Below are 12094 nucleotides of genomic sequence, written 5' to 3' on the forward strand. Positions count from 1 at the left end.
GACGATGAGCTGGGAGAGTGCTGCCAGCGCCCAGGCCCCAACCTCCGCCCGTGCGGCCCCATCGTCCAGGCCGTGCACCAGACTCTGACCTCATGCAGCCAACTGTGGAAAGCAGTCGTGGAGGTCTCTGACACCTCGGTGAAAGCCGTGCAGGTGGCAAAGCAGCAGCAGGGCAAGCAGATCTGTTGGGGCAGCAACAATTCTGTGATGAGTCTAGCCATCAGAATGGAAGGGGTAACCTGGAAACACAAGGTCTTCAACGATGGCCTGCCCAATGGCCTGCAGTAGCCCCATGTTCCCCAGGCTGCCCTCCACATGCTCCGTGCCTTCAGCGATTTTGGGGGTGGGGGGTGGGAGGGGCGTGAGGAGGGGCCGGAGGTGGGGCGGGGCGGTGTGAGCTGGGGACAAAAGAAAGCTCAGGTTCTAAGAAGTTGCCTCCAGCCTACTTTTTTTTTTTTTTTTAACATCTTTCTTGAAGTATAATTGCTTTACAATGGAAAAAAAAAAAAAAAGGGCTTTGCCCCACCAGCCAGCCGGCTACCCCTAGCTGCAGGATGCGGCCTGTCCTGAGGACAGGACTCTCTCTATGCTTTGGGGGTTTTCTTTGTTAATGGAAATGAATGCCAACCCATTGAAAGGAGGGCCCTGCAGTATAACTTCTAGCAAATTCCTAACTGTTTAAAACAATCAGAAATCCCCTCTTTCAGCAGGTTATGCAGATGCCTCAACCAAGTAGATGTTAGTTCCACGGAGTCACGGAAGAAAGTTTAACCACCAGAGTTAGAAATTGAAATTGGGAAGAATCAAGTCTTTCTCTCTTGAACGTATTCCTCCTGCATGATGGATTTTCAAAAATTCGATCATTTTTTCATCAGGTCAATTTCCACAACAGGCAAAATATATTCAATGCCCAGTGCGAATGCTGTTGAATTATCACAGAATATTTGTACACAATTTGTAACTTCACTTCCTTTCCTGGTGCCTGAGGACGGACAGAGTGAAGCAGGCAGGCCATGCCTTGATCGTCATTCTTAAGACATACATGGTGGAAAGCAGAACTCTCTTCCCCGAGTAAGAAGCAGTTATCTGATGAGAGGAAGCCCGTCCACCCAGCAGACGCAGAGGTGCCAGAACCATTAAACTAACAGCGAGATGGAAAGTAACGTGGTTTTGGAAGCAAACCCGTGACGGTGCTGATCCCTTTCCAAAAACAAGACTGTCTGTCAGGCCATGAGCTGTCCTTTTGAAAACTCCGCCGTGCCGGACACGGGTCATTCAAACCTGCCTGGGACATGAAATGAAGCATGAATCACCCGGCGTGCTCAGCAGACTGCCTCTCATCACCATACAACTAGCAGGGCGGCATTCCTGTAAGTGACCGGGTGGGTCACGCAGAGCTAGTTATTAAAGGTAATGACAGGACACGTTAGAAAGAAGAGCATCAGAACACGTGCAGGTTTGCGGTCATCGGAGACGTGAGGACGAATCTCCCGCTCCCCCCGCGCCCCCCGCCGGCTCTGGTTCTTCCCGAACGAGGGCTGGTCCACCTGGGATGCAAGTGGTCCAGAGCCCAGGGCAGGATGGGAGGCAGAAACGAGATGTGGGCTGCAGATCACAGGTGTGCCTCAGCTCCCAGCCATACATTTCCAGTAAATAAAAATAAAATGTAAATCCTCCTCCCACTTTTATGTACTCTTAAAGGCTTTCTTTTTATGGTTTTGCTTCCATCAGTGCGTGAGTGTGTGTGTGTGTGTACGTGTGTGAGACTGGAGAGTGTGAAAGACAGAGATTAATGGCTCTCCCGAAGATCAAGGCCTCGCTATTAGCTCGCCAGCGCCCGCATTCACCACATCACTCATCTAAAATACCTTATAATAGTCTGATTGAATGGGAAGGTGATTTTTATGATGTGAGTTAAATGGAAATTAGGGTGATTTTTGAAACTCTAACATATGGCCCTTACTGATTACTTTTCCCAACAAATTCTTCTTGTAGTCATAATCTAAATTTAAATAAGAGTCTACAGGGGGAAAAGCAGGGGTATGAACACCCTGTGCCCTCAGACCTCCTAGGAGGACAATAAAAACCAAATTTCCTGAAGTCAAAGGAAAATGTGAGGCAAGTGGAAAATTAATGGTCAGGAAAAAACACCTCCAGAAAAAAACTCCCTGCAAATATCTTTCCTAACAATAGTTTTCAGCTGGAAATGACAAGAGAGAATGGAGATTTTCTGATAAGCCTGTAGCCAGATCTGCTGCAGATTTCCTGAAAGGAGCTTTGCAAGGCAATCAGCCCAAATACCAACATAAAATGGCTTCAACTGAGGCCACGGTCCCTTCTAGATCATCCCTCACAATATAACGTATGCGGTGAAAACTTCCCTAAAGGATCTGTGGTCTTTCTCAGTCTAAAAACACCTCTTTTTAAATTATAAAAGAAACACATGTCCACTCTGGAAATTTTTGAAAATGGACAAAAGAAAAGATAATAATCATTCAAAATCCCAAGACCCAGAGGTACAAGCTGTTATCAGCTATTACCATTTCGGTACTCTCTAGTTCTTTTGCATCAGGAATGCAAAAAAATGCATTTTCCTAATCTAATATATTTGAGATTGCGCTGCTCATAAATGTAGGGTACTCCTCCTTACTTAATTTCATAGGCTCCACATTTTCCACTGCCTTTAAGACTCTTCATAAAATCCTTTGTACAACCGTAAAAACGTGTGACTATCCACGGTGTATGCCATCTGCATAGGTACCACGCTTTAATGATCATTTTTAATTTCCCTTCTCCTCCACCAAATCCCTAGGCCTAATGTTACACATTTGATAAATTAACAAAATATGGGAACACATATCGATGAAAGAATTTGTATTCTTTTTCTTAAGATCAGAGACAGTTTAGGAGCTGTTGCTTAGATGCCAAAATACTGGAACGTATGGAAATTTTCAGTGGCTTTGGAGGTATTTGGGGCCGAACACGAGAAATTAAGTCTTAGTTTCAGGTGTACAGCAAAGTGATTCAGTTATACATATATACATGTATTCTTCAGATTCTTTTCCATTATAGGTTATCACAAGATATTGAATATAGTTCCCTGTGCTATACAGTAGGTCCTTGTTGGTAAATCAGCTATACTTCAATTTTAAAGAAAAAAAAAAAAAAGAAATTAAGTCTTTTCAAACTATTTGGGAAGGTTTGATCACTTTAACACAGCCCATTCCCAGGGATTTTAATGTCACTTATGACACGTGGTGTCGTATCTGCAAAAAGAAAGATGCCTTCTGTGACAAAGGCAGGAAAAATCTCCATGTGTGTTAGGATTGTGGAGGTTGCTCTGGAATGGGGGAGGGGGGTGGGTAGGGGATGGGGGGAGGGTCCAGGCAAGGTGGCCCAGAGCCAGAGGGTGCAGGGCTGGTCCCCCACATCCTCATCTGTGACTGGGGGTTTCAAAGGGCTGCTGAGAGCCATGCAAAAGCTCAGTTATCTTGCCCATCACATAAGCTGTTCAGGACACTACTGCTGCTGTAGTTAGAGTTGCCAATAACAAGCCCTAGTACCCAACACACCACTGTAGTTATTATAATAACATTGTTATTGATGATACGGATGCTGCTAAAAATATAGTTATTATAATAGTACAGTAATTAGTGATACAATGTTAATAATAATATTAATATAGTATAGCTACTAATAATATTTGGTATACTATATTATTAGCAATATTTCTTGTGAGTGGTTTTGTGCAGGAAACAAAATGGCATTCACATTCTAAAGATTTGATTATACCTGTTCATTTTCAGATATGTGTAATATATATTTGTGTATGTACATGTATTAGATACGTGTGTGCATATGAAATAGATTCCTTAAGAAAAAAACTAGTTTTTAAAGAACACTGAAGAATTCTTTAACTCAAGAGAAGCAGATGATTTGGGAAAAGTAATAATGCGTTTTGTCTAAATGTTGATGCCAAAATTGGCTATAAGTCCATGTTGGGACAGCAAATGCAGGAAACATCTCAGAGTAGATGGGACGTTTTTGATCCTCAGTGGTCTGGGAATAAAAGATGGTAAAGATGGCTTGGGAGGAGGTATAAACTAGCCTGGAAGGGAATCCAAGGAAATTTATTTTGTTGGCAGGAAACAAAGAAGCGAGGTTACTCTGGAAGGAACACGGTCTTGGCCACAGGCCACCTGGCCTGGAGTCCAGGCCTCTCCCTGAAGCTCTTCCCTCACCTCCTCAGCCTCTCTCCCTCCAGAAGGGAGAGAATTCTACCGTGTCCAAGCGTTCTCATGAATCCTTACTCAGTGAGGCTCAAACCACTGCAACGCCAGCCCCAGCACTGGGATTCAGCATGTTAACTGTTATTTGAAATCAGCTTTATACCTGGAGGAAATTACAGGAGGAATAAATGAAGTCCAAGAGAGAAGTTTTAAAAAGTGATTTGACTAAGAAAAAGAAAGCTGATGTAAGAAGGCGGGTAAGTCACATTGACACATCACAGGGGTGGGAATGTCACACGTTGGACACAAAACTGGTCTGTGGGAAAGAGCCAATCTCAGCCCATTACCTGCAAGTGAGTGTTTAAGATGCCTGCAAAAGAAAAATAAAACACTGCTTTCACTGGGGTTTATAATAAATCTAAATGCTTTACTAATTGTCTGTCACCACTACAAATAGCTTTTTTTTTAAGGCCCTGGAAATAAATCAGAACTTTTAACTCATTTGAAGACAGATGGAAAAAAAGAGGGGGGGGGCGCCTCTAGGATAACAGGGTGATCTGGAGCTTTACCTGAAAGGTGTTACTGTGTGATGTGAAAACGAGAATATAATCGAAAGTCATCTAGAAACCGTTTCCCAGACAGTGTCATCCATTTATCCAAACCCGGAGAACGTACGACACCAAGAATGAGCCCTAATGCCAACTATAGACTCTGGGTGATAATGACATGTCCGTGTAGGTTCATCAGCTGTAACAGATGCACCATCTGGTGGGGATTTTGATAGTGGAGGAGGCTATGGGGAGGGTGGGCAGCGTATACAGGAAATCTCTCTTCCTTCTGCTTAATTTTGCTGTGAACCTAAAATGGCTCTTAAAAATGAAGTCTATTTAAAAATCTATAGCAAGTTATTGACCAAGGCTATTAAACTTCATTCAGAATCAAACTGGGACATTCTTTTTTTCCAATGTGACTATGAGTTGACTTAAATTAGGAAGATCTTGTGTGTTTTTACCTGAGAAGGAAAAAGAATGTGCAAATCCCTGCCATCGGGAGAGAGTTTGAGGGGGAGGCCAAGGAAGCATGAGCATCTTCCCCAGGCGGCATGTCTAACCCTTGCCAGAGCGATAGGCAAACTTCCCGCCTCCTCGCACCCCCAGGGCCCCAGGGATCCCCGTCCCAGTCCTCGCCTGACCTCTCCCACCCTCTCCTCCGTCAGGTCACCCATGACCAAATCTTGACGGTTGGAGGACCTCTGGGGTCGAGGACCGCACGCGGCCACGGGGCCATCTGGACGCCCACCAGCGCAGGTATCAGAGAGGGACTTCTTCGCTGGTCCTGGGGCTTTCAGATTGTATTTTTGAAATTTGTCAAAGCAATACCTTCCTGGGAGCAGGGGAGGGAAATATTCAGGTCTATTTACCGGTCCAGGCACTTGGGCCCATCCCCTCTCGTTCATTCCTGGACTAACAGTGATGCTCCTCAGCAAGGCAGACGCCTAACCAGGCTTTGGGACCTTAATTATTTGTCAGTGAAAATAATTAAAGGACGTGACGTTGCATCCTGCGGTTTCATTTACAACGTGGTTTTTCCAGGATCACTGCATAAACCCCCACAGCCATCTTGCCCCATAAGCAGTGTCATTACCCTCTTTATATACGAGGAGACGGAGGCTCAGAAAAGCTGAGTAACACCCCAGGTCATGGGACGGGGTGGCAGGGGCCTTGGGTTCAACCCCCAGGTCTTCTTTTGGTACCAGGAGCACCCCTGGGCCACTCTCTTCAGCTCTAGGAGCTCCAACTCTTTGAAAACAAGAGTCATCTTGTTTTTAGATCCAACCACATCCCACAACTGAAGAACCCACGAGGTAGCACGATCATTCCAGTATTTTGGTCCTCATTGGAGCAATTGTGGGTGTTAATTATATAATAGTTAATAGTTAATAATATAATATTATTATATATAATATAATTATATATATAATATAATTATATATATTATATAATATAATATAATAGTTAATAATATAATAGTTAATAATATAATAGCCAGCACTTAACAGGCCCCCAGGGCTAACTGACCACATTAGAGCGAGTGTAACACAGGTCCAGTCTGAAAATGTATTTGTAGGTTTTGCCTACACCAACGGCCAAAAAAAAAATCAATTCTATCTTATTGTTCATTATGGAAACATGGCAGCCATGTAAAAAACAATAGGAAGACAGGCAGAGGCAGTGAATTTGTTTAAATAGAATTGAAGTTCCACTGTCTGCTTGGAAACAAAAGCCTTCCGAGCAAAATGATCTATAAATAAAAGAGGAATAACTACCATGTGTTATAAATGATGCCTTTCCTGCCCTGTGTATCATAAAATGCTTCCTGGAATCTTACAAAATCCAGCCTGGCAGGAATATAATGAAGAGGAGAATGGCCAGAATCAGAGGGACGTGTGGAGGCCTGTGTGGCCGCTGGAAAGCAGCCAGGCTCCTGGCCTCGTGTTGGTTTGTGATCCTTAATAAACAGCGTGGCAATAAACCCAGTTAGAATGTAATCCGTGTGGCAGGACCAAAATTAGTATCATACCATCTATCACCGCTGATTTCATCTCACTGAGAATGAGGGGGGAAAAGACTTTCTGACATGAGAATGAATTTTTATGAACCACGCACATTTCCTGACATTTTAAGGGGAGAAAAAGATGTGCCATGCAATGCAACATATTTATTTAAGGAGTAAGTGCCTGAATTTTTCAGCAAGATGGATCTGAATGAGTGAAGGCTGGAAAAAGTGGGCCATAAATATGACGAGCAGCTGGGTGTCCATAATCAGAGCACCCATCACCCAGTAATCAGAGCACCAATCCCCGCCAGTGGTGAGATCAGAAAGAGGAACCTTGCACATAGAACCCGGGACTCGCCTTTGTCCACGTTTGATGGATTTCCTGATAATTCACATTAAGACTCAGCCTGTCCAAGAAAGCAGAGAAGAAAAGGAAAAAGGCTTTACTTGTCACATTTCAATAAAGCCAAATGATTCAGAGGTCACAAAACTGGCAGAAATGGGAAATGAGAAAGGTGCTCCATGAATTACTGGGGGGACCTCTTTTAAGTACCTCTTAACTGACTGTATTCTCAATATATTCCCCCATTCATTTGTTTTACTTTTTAAAATAATATAACAAATGCAGAATTACTTAGGAGAGTGCTGTCGACTTGAAATACAAGCAAGCACATTGGGAATTTTTAATTTTCTAAAGCACTTTGAAAAATAAAAGAAACCAATGAAAGTAATTTTAATAATACATTCTATGTGACCCGATGTATCTAAAGTTGTATTTCAATAAGTCATTGACACAAAAAAATATTGATGAGGTCATTATACTCTTTTCATCATACCAAGTCATCAGATCCGGTGTGTGTTTTCTACCACCCGCTCACCTCAGGTCGGATGGGCCACATTCCAAGTGTTCCGTGGTCACACGTGGCCAGGGGCTGCCATCCTGTACAGCAGAGAATTCAAATCTCTGTCTAACCGGGTTCTAGAAATCAGATGTTCTAAATAGAATTTTATTATAAAATGTATTCTATGCTACAAAATTATTTTCTTGGCAATTAAGATGAAAAGAGAGCAATTTTGTGGGATGGGGGCATTATTTTAAGTCAAATACAAGTATATTTGACATGTATATTTAAAGAGACATTTCTTATTCCTAAATGTTTTGATTGGATGATCTCCTATAGATCAAATAAGAGTCATAGTTCTCAACATTTAGGAGTTTGGGAAGAGTTAGAGGATTATTAGTGGAATAATTCCAATCTGCTTTTAACAAAACATAGAGTTTTTTAAAAAGCTGAAATTCATAATATTAATAATAACAACAACAATCTAGTGAATATAACAAACAGAAACACACTCACAGATATAGACAACAGACTAGTGGGTACCAGTGGAGAGGGGTAAGATAGGGGTAGGGGATTAAGAGGTACAAACTACTATGTATAAAATAAATAAGCTACAAAGACCTATTGTACAGCACAGGGAAATATAGCCAATATTTCATAATAACTTGAAATGGAGTATACTCTCTAAAAATTGTGAATCACTCTGTTGTACACCTGAAACATATAATATTGTACATCAGCTATAATTCAATAAAAAAAAATAAAGTCTAAAAAATAGAAATAACCACAACAACAACAAGCGGACCCTAGACGCCAGATCCCACGGTCATATAGTCCTCAGAACTCTATGAAATAAGTACTATATTAACTTCATTTTAAAATTAAAAAAAAAAAAAAACCCTGGGACTTAGAAATAAGTACCTTGCTTAAGGTCGCGGAGCAGTAAGAGTGCTGAGCCCGCCCACCGCCCCTCCCACTCCCTCAGGGGCCCTGGACATGGGGGACCAGGTCCACCTCTCAGGAGGTGCCCAGCCCCCCTGGTGGCCACGTGGAAGTCTCCTCCCTCCGACATCCCAGAGGCTGTGCACTTGGGACGGTGTGATTCCAGGTCACCCGTGTGTCCCAAGAACATCAGAGGGAAGCATTTTCCTGGCAGAACAAAGAGTACAAGAAAAGTGGAAAGGAAACGAACCCCTAAGAATCACTTTTGACCAACTTACTAAATGTTTAGAATGGTGTTCAGGAACCAAAACCAAATGCTGCGATTTGAACCTGTTATTTGGGACCATCGTGGTGAGAGTGGGTTTGTTCCCTGAATCTCTTTGTTCCCTGGATGCACAAAGCAGGAATTGGGAACGTTTAAGAAGGTTGCTAAGAAGAGGGAAGACGATGTAGGGGAGAGAGGAAAGGGAGGAAGGGAGAGGGAAAAACGGAGAGAAAAATGGAAGGAAACACCAAAAAAGGACAGTATCACAGAGAAGCTTTGGGGTTTGTGTTTGCTTTTTCCCTTCTCGCTGGAGAGTTAAGGAAGCTTAGCTTAGTCAGGTGCTTCCCTCTCGTGTCTGAAATGCAGAATGCAGATGTCATGCTCTGAAAAAAATTAACAAAGCCATAAATTCAGAGCCTTTAGCCTGATCTGCACAGAAGTGGGTTCTTTCTCCATCCTGTGCTGTGAGCTCGGCCCCTGGAGAGCCAGGCCAGGTTCTGCTCCTTCCCTGAACCAAGGACTCCCCACTGCTTCTAAAACTGATCAAAACAAATTAGCTTTAAAGATACTTGAATGCAGAATCCATCTAGACTTTCAAAATTTCTCAGTCGTTTGTAGTCATCTCCACACCTGTGATTCAACCATGTGTGTTAGTTATTCGTTTTTAAATATATTCAAGTAAACCTTCCTGGAAATATATTCAAGTAAACCTTCCTGAAAACACATCTCACACATTCTTTCTGATCTCATGGTTCATGGGTTTACCTACTATTTAGTGAGATGATGACATTTTCTACTATTTAGTGAAATTAGGACTTATCTAATATTTAGTAAAATTGTGAAATTATGAATTACCTAATCTTTTTTTTTAATTTATTAATTTATTTATTTATTTATTTTTGGCTGTGTTAGGTCTTCGTTTCTGTGAGAAGGCTTTCTCTAGTTGTGGCAAGCGGGGGCCACTCTTCATCGCGGTGCGCGGGCCTCTCACTGTCGCGGCCTCTCTTGTTGCGGAGCACAGGCTCCAGACGCGCAGGCTCAGTAGTTGTGGCTCACGGGCCTAGTTGCTCCGCGGCATGTGGGATCTTCCCAGACCAGGGCTCAAACCCGTGTCCCCTGCATTAGCAGGCAGATTCTCAACCACTGCGCCACCAGGGAAGCCCCTGAATTACCTAATCTTTAGCTAAATTTTGGAAGGATATCAATACAGATGGCACCAACTTGGCAACAGTAATAATAATCATTGGCCAAGGCACCACCTGTGGGTGCTGTGCGAGCCACGGGCATCGGTCAGCGGAGGGTGGGCTCTGACTGGTGCAGCCCATGGGACAGGCAGAGTCTGGGAAGAGAAGGTCCCCTGGGATGTGTCTGCACTGCTCATTCCCCTCCCTAGTCATAAGGTCTAAAGGGAACGTGGCTATTACCAACGTGTTAACCTACCATTTCCCGTGACCTTACCCGATGTGAACGTTCAGGAAATAGTCATTTGAATAATAATGTTAATAACCCTGAACCCTCTTACTGAGTAATGGGCTACACATCAGCTGGAGACTCTCTTTTCCAAGATAGAAATAGAGGCTGGAGACAGGATTGTTAATCACTGTGTCTCGTGTCCACTGAACTTGTCAGAGTGTCAGGAGGATCTGCGAAATATTACAGTTGAACCTCCTCTTAAAAAAAAAGTGATAGATTTTCTGAATTCCAGTGAGCGGGAGCTACAAAATAACTGGCTTTTGCCAGTTCTCTGTATCAGTCATTCACAGGCTCATGATTCTACGAGCTCTTGGTTGCCGCGAGGTCGTAGCTGAGGAACTGTTTTTACAAGGCCCTTAGCTTAAGTGTACATCCTATGTCTACACGTTTTTATGATGAAGATTGTTTTCAAATATTTGAGAATCCAGTTGAAAAAAAGACTCCGAGAGACATTTAATGAACTTTAAGTTTTGCCCCGTCATACATAAATAACAACTCCCATTATTTTTTAAATCAACTTGGGAATAAGGATGGGAAATTTTAATCCTAGGACTTTACTATTTATTGCTGTGTCATTTCACCGCATCTCCTGATGTTGGCTGGCCCGAAGCGATGCTTGTATTGTGGGACATAGATATGGAATGAAGGAATTTCTTTTCACTTTTTCATCAGGAGGGAGGACCTGGGCATCTGTACAGTCCTTGCCCCCAGGGAGCAGGTCACAGGCTCTCTTTCATTGGGGGTGGCCTGGGAGGCCCCTGCGGGGCAAGGAGATTGGTCTCCTGGTGACTCCTCCTCCTGCTCTGGCTGCAGGCCTCCGAGCCACACCACCCACCGCCCTTCCTGGGCCCCCAGCAGGCCAGATCAGATCTGGTCTGATCAGGGGGCCTTCTCAGCCTCCAAAACTGCCTGTGGGCTCCTCACAGTAAATCTACATCCACCTCCTATTGGTCTGTTTCTCCTGCTCCCCACCCTACCCACCCCTCCTTCATCCTCCTCCCGGGCCCCTGCCCTCCCTGCCCCAGCCCCTTCTTGGAGTAAGAGGCTCACAGGAAGCCCTAATGTTGGAAAACTGAGCCACTCTCTAAATGCCCACATTCCCTTTTCTCTCCTCCGACTGGTTTCACAACTAATATTTAATTTGCCCTGTGTTCACCTCCCTGTAAAAAAGAGTCACGTCACAATAATAAAAAATAAAACCAGTAGTAACAATTAAAAATGAAATGGGGGGCTTCCCTTGTGGCGCAGTGGTTGAGAGTCTGCCTGCCAATGCAGGGGACACGGGTTCAAGCCCTGGTCTGGGAAGATCCCACATGCCGCGGAGCAGCTGGGCCCGTGAGCCACAATTACTGAGCCTGCGCGTCTGGAGCCTGTGCTCCGCAACAAGAGAGGCCGCGATAGTGAGAGGCCCGCGCACCGCGATGAAGAGCTGCCCCCGCTGGCCACAACTGGAGAAAGCCCTCATGCAGAAACGAAGACCCAACACAGCCATAAATAAATTAATTAATTAATTTTTTTAAAAAATGAAATCTCTGCATTATCACTCATTATTGCTAGGCCTTAATGGTACCTGAAGTTGGAAAACAGAAAACACATTATTACAGGTTTTTACATCTTTGCCAAGATGAAACTTTTTTAAAAAATATTGTCAAAGAACTGGTTTCCTGTGTTTAAATACTTTGAATATTCCTTGAAAGGGAACTGAAATAGGAAAAGGGTAACAGAAGAGGAGGAAGCTCATTTGACCTTGTAAGGTAATAAATCATCCCCCCAGACACCCTCATATT

The 12094-nt window shown here is 43.6% G+C and overlaps 1 long non-coding RNA gene across 7 annotated transcripts in view; it reads left to right on the plus strand.

Moving 5' to 3' along the window:
• The first annotated feature begins 531 nt into the window (after positions 1–531).
• Positions 532–12094, plus strand: part of LOC309625957 — a 50967-nt gene continuing 39404 nt past the window's right edge. For 5 of the 7 annotated variants that reach the window (XR_014242822.1, XR_014242823.1, XR_014242824.1 and 2 more), the window contains exons 1-2: positions 532–4486; positions 5446–5536. This is a non-coding gene — a long non-coding RNA (uncharacterized lncRNA). The remainder of the gene's footprint in view (positions 4487–5445; positions 5537–12094) is intronic. The other 2 variants (XR_014242827.1, XR_014242828.1) reach the window with 1 other exon arrangement.

Source organism: Balaenoptera borealis, assembly GCF_965194805.1.
Source record: "Balaenoptera borealis genome assembly, chromosome: 3".
In the NCBI taxonomy this organism is placed as follows: Eukaryota; Metazoa; Chordata; class Mammalia; order Artiodactyla; family Balaenopteridae; genus Balaenoptera; species Balaenoptera borealis.